Below are 10,478 nucleotides of genomic sequence, written 5' to 3'. Positions count from 1 at the left end.
CAGAGGTACAGTAATAACGATTCACAAACCAAACCACAGAGCATCACAGAGGGGGCCACACAAATGTCATATTTTCTAAAATGTATCTCAGCATTTCAGAAGTGCTATGAACGTTTAGTCCTGGTCAACAAGTCACACACCAGGATATTCTTGTCGAGCATAAGGGCTTTTGAGAAAATAAATAGATGGTCATCTATGTCACAACACATTTCCATTTCAAGTGCCTTGCATTGTATGGAGTCATTTGTTAGTGAAAACACGTAAGCCAATTTTGCAAATCACCTGATGAATGTACATGTATGTACATGTGTTATGTCTGTATTCCTGTGAGGTATGCAAAAAGAAAAATCTATAAGTAATTACAAAAGTAAGGTCGTTATAATGCAATGTCAGTCAACATCCAAAGACATCAGCACCTAGGGACTTTAAACATTTCTCCCCAAAATATGTGTTGCAGTGCCTGTAAAACTGTCAACTCTCACTATGTTGTTACAGTATCCACAACCTAGAGGAAAACATTGTAGGCTACTACATTCATTATTTTAAAATACATATTTTGTCAACAGTGTTATATGAAAAATCAGACACCATTTTCGACCCTATGCAGAACTGTAAAAATAGCCTAATAAATATGTAAATATAACAATGAATAATATTTAACTGTAACAACATTTAACTATAACAATATTTAACTATAACAACTATAACAAGTTTTGTAAAAAAAACTTTTACTGTGGTACAAAATATCCAGGTTTTGATTTACTTCCTGTGGTGTATCGTTGCAGCGTTTTATTTATAAGGTAGGCTAATAGGCGATTCGACTGTAGCCGCCTGCAGCCATCTTAATACGCTGACTGCATAACGTGATTATTTCTGAGATTCTGATCGTTTTCAACCGGCTTTGTGCATACGCCATGGTTGAAAACGTATTAGAATCTCAGGAATAATAGGCCGATCTCACGTTACAATGGCGTCTTCCTGGTTTCCAGTCCACTGTGAGGATTACTACTTCCTGGGAGCGCCGTTCACAGTGAATGACGATGGCGCAGTCTAAAAGCAAGAGTTGGTGTTGTGTGCCTCTGTGTACCAGCAACAAACAAAAACAGCCCTATTTGAGCTTTCATAAAATCCCCCTCGATGTAGACCGTAGAAGAAAATGGATTCAAGCCATCAGGAGAGTGGAAGGTTCACTGTTTAAAGTCTCTAATTGCTCAGTTGTGTGTAGTATGCATTTCCTTAGCAGCGACCTGTTGAAATCGGCTAGCGGTTTTACCAGAGTTAAAGAAGACGTGGTGCCTAGTATTTTTTCATGGGTCTCTGACACCATGTCTGACACAACCCAAGCCAGGAAGTCAGTTGCTTCGGACCACGATGTACGACCATACCCTGGTAAGATTTGATCTGAGTAGATTATTTGGCAAGGAAACAAATAGTCAAATGTATATGTGCATAATGCATTGTGTTTATGTTGGAGGTTTTTATTCTTTCACACAAACATACGGGTATTTGTGGGCGTTTAAGGGCGTTTTGGGGTGGTAACCAGGTACGCCATGCTTTTGGAGGTGCAAACAAGCCCTGCATTGCCATTGAGATAACATAGTAAGGAGCTGGCTCAAGGGTTATAAAAGTATTTAACTTAGGCTAGTTGTAAAATGATGGCACAGATTTTATAGCCATACATGCATGTTCACTTCTGGCTCCTTTGGCTATCAATTTGGAAACGATAACGGGCTATTTGATGTCTTTAGAACACTGAACATAGGCTATCGGAGATGTCAAATGTTGTTACTCTAGATTTTTTTGACCTCAATTACTTCTATGATGTATTGCTATTGTCTATGCAAAGTAAAATGCCTGTTTTGAGTGATGGTCAAGTACACAAAGAGGCAGAAGCTGTTGAAAATGATAGCAGAATAAGTACAAGTAGCCTACTTACATAAAATACATTTCATGAACAAAATGACAACACATTCAAGCTAGAGGTTACAGGGATTTCAATAGCTTAAAAATGGCACATACGTGTATTTATAGCCAAAGGGCATGTTGAGTGTTCAAGAGAGAGCAAGTATTGGCGAAAGTCCTTTAGAAAGATACAAAAAAGAGGTTTTCTATTGATAAACTTACATTTGTGGATAAAAAACTTTGCTAGGAAAAGAAGCAGATTAATAACAAAGTCTCTGTTAGAAATATCACTTTGGACTTTGGGGACCCCAAAATAAACATTTTTTAAAGTTAAGTTAAAATCTTCGGAAGTGTTTTTATTTACATAGTTCCAGAAATCAAGCCAGAAGATCCTTGAATAGCACTCCCAAAATATATGATCAATTGTTTCTGGGTAACACAGACACAAAGAGCATTCCTCTTTGATACCAGTATGAAATTTAGACAGAGGATATTACAAGGCTAACATTTATGAACAATCTTGAGGGAGACCTCAACAACTTTGTTGGTAATCAAGTAATCTTTTTTTAGAGACCAAAATCTTTTCCAATCGATATTCTCGAACTTATTATTCCAAAAACTGATGCAAGGGGGAACAGACGCACAAGGCTTGAGAAGGATTGATCTGATTTTCTTGTTGGTGAATTCACCACTGACAAGGAGACATTTATCTCTATAGAGGTTAGAAGAGTCTAAAGAGGGAGGAGAGCAAGAAGGGCCTTTAGGACTGGATTGAAGTATCATCTAACACCAGAGGGAATAGCATCAAACATGACTGCATATTCTTTTGGGGGGACCGGAAAAGAAAACTCATCCATAAAGTCTCTATAAGACAAGAAATTACAATTTTCATCAAGAAGCTGTGACACTAAAAGGATATTTTTATCAAACCAAGAATGGTAGAATAATGTTTTATTCTTATATGTAATATCCTTATTATTCCAAATAAAGTAAGTGTGTGGTGAAAAATTGTGATTGTACATAAGAGACCAACAGGATGACATCTGTTTATGAAAGTTTGCCAACTTCAAAGGGAGCTTGGAGATATTCTAATTGCAACGTATAAGGAATTCAAGCCCTCCCACAGGCTTTAACAGGAAGTTAGGGATACAGTTCCAGATAGAAGTGGGGTTCTTAAGGAATGACTTAATCCACTTGACTTTAAACGAGCTGTTAAGTAGAGAGAAATCAATAAGATTGAAACCACCAGATGTGTGATCAGCTAACAAAACTCTGATTGTTTGCACCTCCAAGTGGTGTGTGACGTAGGTCTGTGACGCAAGTTTGTGTAAAAGAATTGGCTCTGTCTGTGCACTAGATGCACACGGGGCTGCACAAAATAAAGAGGGCAGGATTTTCGGTGCCTGAGTAGTCGTTTTAGTACTGAGGCACTCCTCTTTAGGTGCTCTTTGACGCCGGAGAGTTTGTCTATCTAGTGCACAGAGCCAAGATATAGAAGTGTTAGCTTGGTTGAGACAGCAAATTGTGTATTGTGTCCAGTTGTTGGAACCGATTTACCACCGGTTATAAGTTTTACAGTTTTATAAGTTTAACAGTCTCAGGCTCGGGACCATTTCAGAACAACCGGCGACGTTTGTGGTTGCAAGCTATTAAACACGTGGACTTGGCTGAGAGCAAAATAAAAAAATATTGTGTGTGTAGCACCAGAGCCCATCATTCTCTGGTAGGACTCATTTTATATCAGGCAGGCCTACAATAAGCCTATGTCACACTTCCTGCTTCCGGACCGCGGAGTAGGGAATCAGAACTTCTGTTCGTTTCTAGCAACAATAACAACAATGGCAGCCTCCAGCTGCAGTTGTTCTTGTAGTGTACCAGGTTGCTCTACATCAGGACGTAGACAGCCATACCTCAGTTTCCACGCTTTTTCCGAAGGACGAAACACTCCGCAAGTCATGGGTGAGATTAACAAGGAGGGATGAGGGGCCTTTTTTTAATATTCTCCGGGGCAGCACTTTCGTTTGCAGTTTGCATTTTGCATTTCGATAAGGAGAGCATCTATGTCACGAAAAGTGGTCGGAAGAGACTTAAAGCCAATACTACACCAACCCGGTTTCCCTGGAATAACTGGGGGGATGATCAGCCCCGTCGCCGGTCAGTTTTTGACCTTGTTAACACACGCCTAGGAGTAGCGGAGGGCGTTCGGGCTGGTGCTGAGTCTGCGGCGGAAGAGGACGAACAGTCTGCCACCGGTAATCACAAACCTGCCACAGACCACCACTATGCCCACGCGGGTGTTGTGGATGTAGTGGATGCTGCTGCTGTCGTAGGCCTACTCTACACCCTGGTTTACAATTACACTAAACAATTGTGAATCACGAGTTTCTGAAACCTGTTCAAAGCAGAGAGCAAGAGCAGGCTAAGCGATGTCATGATGGTGGGTCACTTGATTTGGCTAGTAAACAATGGTTGTGTGTGTTTGCATCTGTTTGTTTGTTTTATTTGCAGGTGTGGCCTCACTGGACTCATCTAATCCTGACTTTGGGTCCTCTGTGTTTCCACGGTTACGTCAAGGTCTGAAGGCAAAGATGGGAAGGTATAATTTATCTTGCCCTTTCAGTCATTTTAAAAAATATTTTTAGTTACATCGCCTATAATAATATGGTTTTGTGCTTAGGCTAAAGCAGCTGGCTTTGAGATACTAATCAATCTAATAGTACATTATTTTTGTAATTACTTTAGAAACCAGAGGAAAAGGCGGATAGATGACATGGGTACCCCACCAAATCAACCTGTGGCTTGGACTACGAAGCAAGGTAACTGATGCCCAGGCAACTTGAAGAGTAACTTTGTAACATATGATGCAACCTCCAGATTAACACATTCTACGAAAACTGGATGTATGTTTAATCTGATGAATGCTGCCATGGCAATAATTTATGCCGCAGCTCTAAACTGTTACTCTTTTTGTTTGTGGTTACCTCAGCGTTATATATCTATATGAACTGTCCCTCCATCCACAATCTTGTTTGTGGTTACCTCGGTGTTATATGAAGCGTCTCTCCGTCCACAGTCTTGTTTGTGGTTACCTCAGCGTTATATATCTATATGAACCATCCCTCTGTCCACAATCTTGTTTGTGGTTACCTCGGCATTATATAGCTATATAGACCATCCTTCTGTCCACAATCTTGTTTGTGGTTACCTCGGCATTATATAGCTATATGAACTGGTGTGCCAGTTTGGCTGGTGATCATGTTAAAGGAATTATCCGGAGTAAAATGCACTTTAGATCGATTTACGGATGATTGGGGGTACATACGTTGAGTTGACATCAAAATCATGTCATTCGGATGTGTTTTGAGAAAGTTCGATTGTACCGTTTTCAGTCACACAACTCATAGCCTGGAAGTGAGCAGGGCATTTCAATTTCGCCGCTACAAAACGCTATTTTTATACCTCTTCACACAATTTCGTCGCCGTTTAAAAAAAAAAAAAACATAGTCCAGTATTTCTTTCGAAATTGAAATGAAGTTGTATGGACTGGACTATGTTTTTTATTTTTTTAAAAGGCGACGAAATTGTGAATTTCCAGAGCGTGTTACAACACACTCAGCAATAAGACTCCTACAGCAAAGATGGCAACATTTCCGGAAAGGTACTGGCTTGATGAAATTCATTCTGGACTCTCTATTCGACCACATAAAGACCTCGGGATACTTCGGTTTGGCTTTAGGGACACTCTACTCACTACCACGTAAGTGTTATGTTGTTTGGAACTGTAGAAGAGGTATAAAAATAGCGTTTTGTAGCGGCGAAATTGAAATGCCCTGCTCACTTCCAGGCTACGAGTTGTGTGACTGAAAACGGTACAATCGAACTTTCTCAAAACACATCCGAATGACATGATTTTGATGTCAACTCAACGTATGTACCCCCAATCATCCGTAAATCGATCTAAAGTGCATTTTACTCCGGATAATTCCTTTAAGTGGTGATATTTGCTTAAAATTAGTGAATATTGAACAAGGCCCTGCCAAGTTCTTAACAGCTCTTTGCTCTGCCTCCGCCCCTCGAGTGCCGGAGGTTCACATTTTCACGAAGCCTACAGTGAGCAACAGAATATAAAAAAATCTTGCCGAAAACACGCAGGCATGTATAATGCATGTCTGCTTAAAGGAACCATATGTAAGATTGTGGCCAAAACTGGAACTGCAATCACTTTGAAATTACTGTAGAGCAGTGTATCTCCTCCCCCTCCCTCGAGGTTGCCAACCAGGATGGCGAAAAACTACTGACTTTGTGATTAGTAGATAAGTGGAGGGTGGCGCATCAGGCCAAAACACAACATGACATGACAAAACACAACATCAACATCAGTTGAGGGCTGCAATTTCAATTTTTAAATTACAATATCCTGGCCGGACTACTGTTGTCAGTGATATAAGTATTTGAAATGAACATGATTTCCTAATGTCTAGTGACATATCAGAGCCATTTTATGATTAATTGAAATACATTTCTTACATTCGGTTCCTTTAAGCATTATCCACACAAAATGCTGTGCAAACAGGAAAGTGTCAAAGTAAAGCAACAAAGGTTTTGTTGGGTTTCCAACATGAGTCTCTCGGAGGCAAAATTTGTAGCAAGCAGCAATACCACTACACCACAGAGAGCGGACGTCATTCATAAGTCTATCTTAGTAAAGTAGTCTACTAGCCTACTAGCTTACTGATATCCTGACGTCCATGGTGATGGCCCATGACATGAGCAAACACAGTGAATGCAAGCCTTGAACAAGATTAGTTCATTAGTTCAAGATTAGTAGATTCATTTTGCTTCACATACCAAAACATTTACAACAAATTGGCATGACCCCACTTCAGACTTCATTTTTTCAAAAATTATGAAGATCACTTGTGGGCCTCGAACTGCTCACTAAAACGGTAAGCTAGCAGCAATACATACCCAGGCTCACCAGTTGTGCCACCAATTACACTTAACATTTAAGTCATGTTTGTATCTCTATAATACGGTCTTCCCATTAAATTAATGTGCATGTTGTCTTGTGACAGCTTATTTGTCAACCGATCAAGATCTATATTCATTATAGCAATACATCTGAGTGAATGTTTTGCAACATGCTGCTGAACGAGCAATATTTTTTATCTAATTTAGGTGTGGGAATCTGAAACAGCGACATCTGAAACTCTCTCAGTACATCAGAGTTTTGTAATGATATACAATAATGACCATTTTGGTTCGTCAAATTAGGCCAACAAATGTATGTGTGGGATAAATAAAATTCATACTCTGAGAAAATAAGCAAATATGTTCTTCACTTCAAATCACTCAACTTTTGCTGCAGCTCACTACATAACTTAACCGAGTCTAACACTCACCCGATCCATATCATGGTGGATTGGTCTGTATTTAGAAGAAACGAGGATGTCTGTAGATCAGTACCTTGCTGTAAAACATTCAATTGTTGAAATGGATGTAATATGGATCTAATGAAATTAAATACAACTATAATCAGTTGACTTGTGGCACAGGTTAAAAGAGACTGTTTGTGCTGAGATAGGCCTACACATTCTTTGTCTGAGATGGCCCACAATAACATTGATAAATTATATAGTTTGCGCATGACTGACGTATTCATTTTAACCCCCAAAACGGAGGTAGGGTCATGCCAGTTTGTTGAACATCAGGTTTTGGTATGTAAGACAAAGACGAACCTACTTTATTGTTTCGAGGCTTGCATTTGCCCATGTTAAATTAATCACCAGTTAACATGGGCGTATATTTCTCACATGTTAACCTGTATTAACTTAGACTGCAAGTCCGATATAAAGTTAGAAATCGCAGAATCAATTCAGCAGTGTGTAGTGTAGTGGTATAAGTTACCTAGTAGCTAATCCGTCAACTTTTCTGTCCATGACATCCAAGGTTCGAATCCCAGCTAGATCTCTAGTGCGGTGTCTTATGTGTTACACATAAACTGGTGATATTTTCAGTGATATCCATTATTTTGTCTCACTTGCAAACACTTGAACCACTGGCACTCCAGGGGCGGAGGCAGAGCAGAACACTCTTAAGAAGTAGGCAGGGCCTTATTGATTATTCACAGATTTACTGCAAATATCACCAGTTAACATGATCACTAGCCATACTGGCACACCGTCCCTCCGTCCACAATCTTGTTTGTGGTTACTTCGGCGTTATATATCTATATGAACCGGCCCTCTGTCCACAATCTTGTTTGTGGTTACTTCGGCGTTATATATCTATATGAACCGGCCCTCTGTCCACAATCTTGTTTGTGGTTACTTCGGCGTTATATATCTATATGAACCGGCCCTCTGTCCACAATCTTGAAAGACATTGGTGCGCAGATTGTGAGAGGATCTTGTTCTCGATGAAAGATGTCAACTCAATGAACCTATGCGGCTGCTGCGGTCAGATGTCCCCTGCCGCTCACTGGTATAATGCAAGCACTGTTAGCGTTATTTTGTCAGCAGAGACTGACTGCCTGCTAGCATTGTATTTAATTGATCAATTAATTGATAGCTTTAAAGCAACACTATGGAAGTTTTGCTCTCGGGGTCCCCCTACAGTTGGGAAACAGTATTGTCTTCTAGTACTGTCGTAAAATCTGTCATGGTTTCACCAGGCGATACACGTGCATTTGTTGACAAGCCGATACCCCCGCCTGCGTTGCGTGTGAAATGTCTTCATCCCAGGTACAGTGCCATATATTTCAGCATGTCATGAATATAATTTCATGGGTTTTATTTTTTTTCAAACGCCAACAGATCGCGTAGCTCATGTTTACAAGCCAGTGTCATTATAGTAGCCTACTCCAACATAAGGCTGTAGGCCTACAACATTTTAGATCAAACATTTGCGATTTGCATGTCATCGATTGCAATGCTCAAATCAGAACGAGAATGCTATCTACCAGATTGATAATTCGCTCCTCTACTAGCATTATTCATGAAGATAAATGGAGGACCAGATAGCTTCCGTAACACAGCTAGGCAGACAACAAATTCGAAAAACTAGAGATAGTATGCAAGCAATAGGTCTACACTACTAGGCCAACAGCATGACGACCAAGTTAGTATCGGTTGGGCACCCCTCCTCCTCCTTTAGCTCATGCCAGAGAGCGAACGCTGATATTGATCCTCGTCCGGCCTTTGATTTTGTCACTCTCCCTTTCTCTTCCTAGTTTCCTCCAACAAAACCTATGCCTTCCTCGGTTTAATTACTGCTTCGGCCATGACAACAAAATACACACGTGACAGCCGGCAAACAAATGCTAGTTCTCTCACGTCCGAATTTGAGGAAATAGGGGTGGAGGGGTGAGGTATGCCGTAAAGCAGTCCAATTTTGTGCTTGGGTTACTACCCGCACCCAGAAGTTCCGTAGTGCCAGTAAAAGCGATACAGACCACGTCAGTCTATGGCAGTGTTTTTCAACCACTGTGCCGTGAGAGATCATCAGGTGTGCCGCAGAAAATTGCCCAAATGTCACTCACTGGTCCAGAAAAGCAACTGTTGCATCAATGAATTTATAACCACATGCTCTCACTGATTGTATGATTGCACTATTTGTGGTATGCAGGCATTGTACAACGGGGGCCCCATATCCAGTATTCACAGAATCATCACATATCCAGTTCTAACTAATTTAGATATAGTAACCTACAAATGAAACAGAGGGCGCTTGTTTTATTGAGCAGGTCTTGCATAGAAGCCACATAATAAGGCCATATCTGTGTATTATTTGAAATTTTAGGCTATGGTATGTTTATTTTTTCTTCACACAGGATGTTAGTGTGCCGTGGGACATTTTAAGTGTCAAAAGTGTGCCGTGGCACAAAAAAGGTTGAAAAACACTGGTCTATGGCATACGTGTCATTCAACCTATTGTAAGTCGATGTACCATCACAAGGGTCTTGGAAATATATTATGAAGGTTGAAAAACTCCATAGTGTTGCTTTAATTGGTCAATTATTTAATTTGACATCTGATCAGTTATCTAGATACTATACTGTAGGCCAGTGTTTCTAAACCCTCAGAACCCGATTGACGCAAAGTGAGTCAAAAAACACACCCTTTCTTCTCTGTTACATTGCTCAGGAACTGTTCATCGCAGCGAGACTGTTTATTGCGTGACAGAGCAGAAGTGGCGCTTCAACGAGGCTACGCACTTGTCTGTACGATCAAGTATGAAAATTAAAAAAAATCATGAAATTAAATCAAATTGCATCATATTTACAGTCTATACTTCTCTGCACACTAGGGCTGGGATAAACGATTATTTTTTAAACGATTAATCTAGCGATTATTTTTTCGATGCATCGATTAATCTAACGATTCATTTTTTCAGTCCGATTCGATTTCGATTCAATTATCGATTATCTCCCCATTAATTCACTAATAGCGACTCATACATGTTTATTTACACATCTGAATGAAAAAAACATGAATTCTTTAACATTGCAATATGTTTATTGCTCTTAAGATTCCAAAATAAAAGACCATACAAGTGCAAAGTAATGCATTCTTAGT

This window comes from Alosa pseudoharengus, unplaced genomic scaffold, assembly GCF_046254945.1.
Source record: "Alosa pseudoharengus isolate Yale_2024_CS ecotype anadromous, Long Island Sound unplaced genomic scaffold, YU_APseudo_1.1 YU_APseudo_1.1_scf_19, whole genome shotgun sequence".
Lineage (NCBI taxonomy): Eukaryota > Metazoa > Chordata > Actinopteri > Clupeiformes > Clupeidae > Alosa > Alosa pseudoharengus.
Note: the sequence above shows the minus strand (reverse complement) of the source record.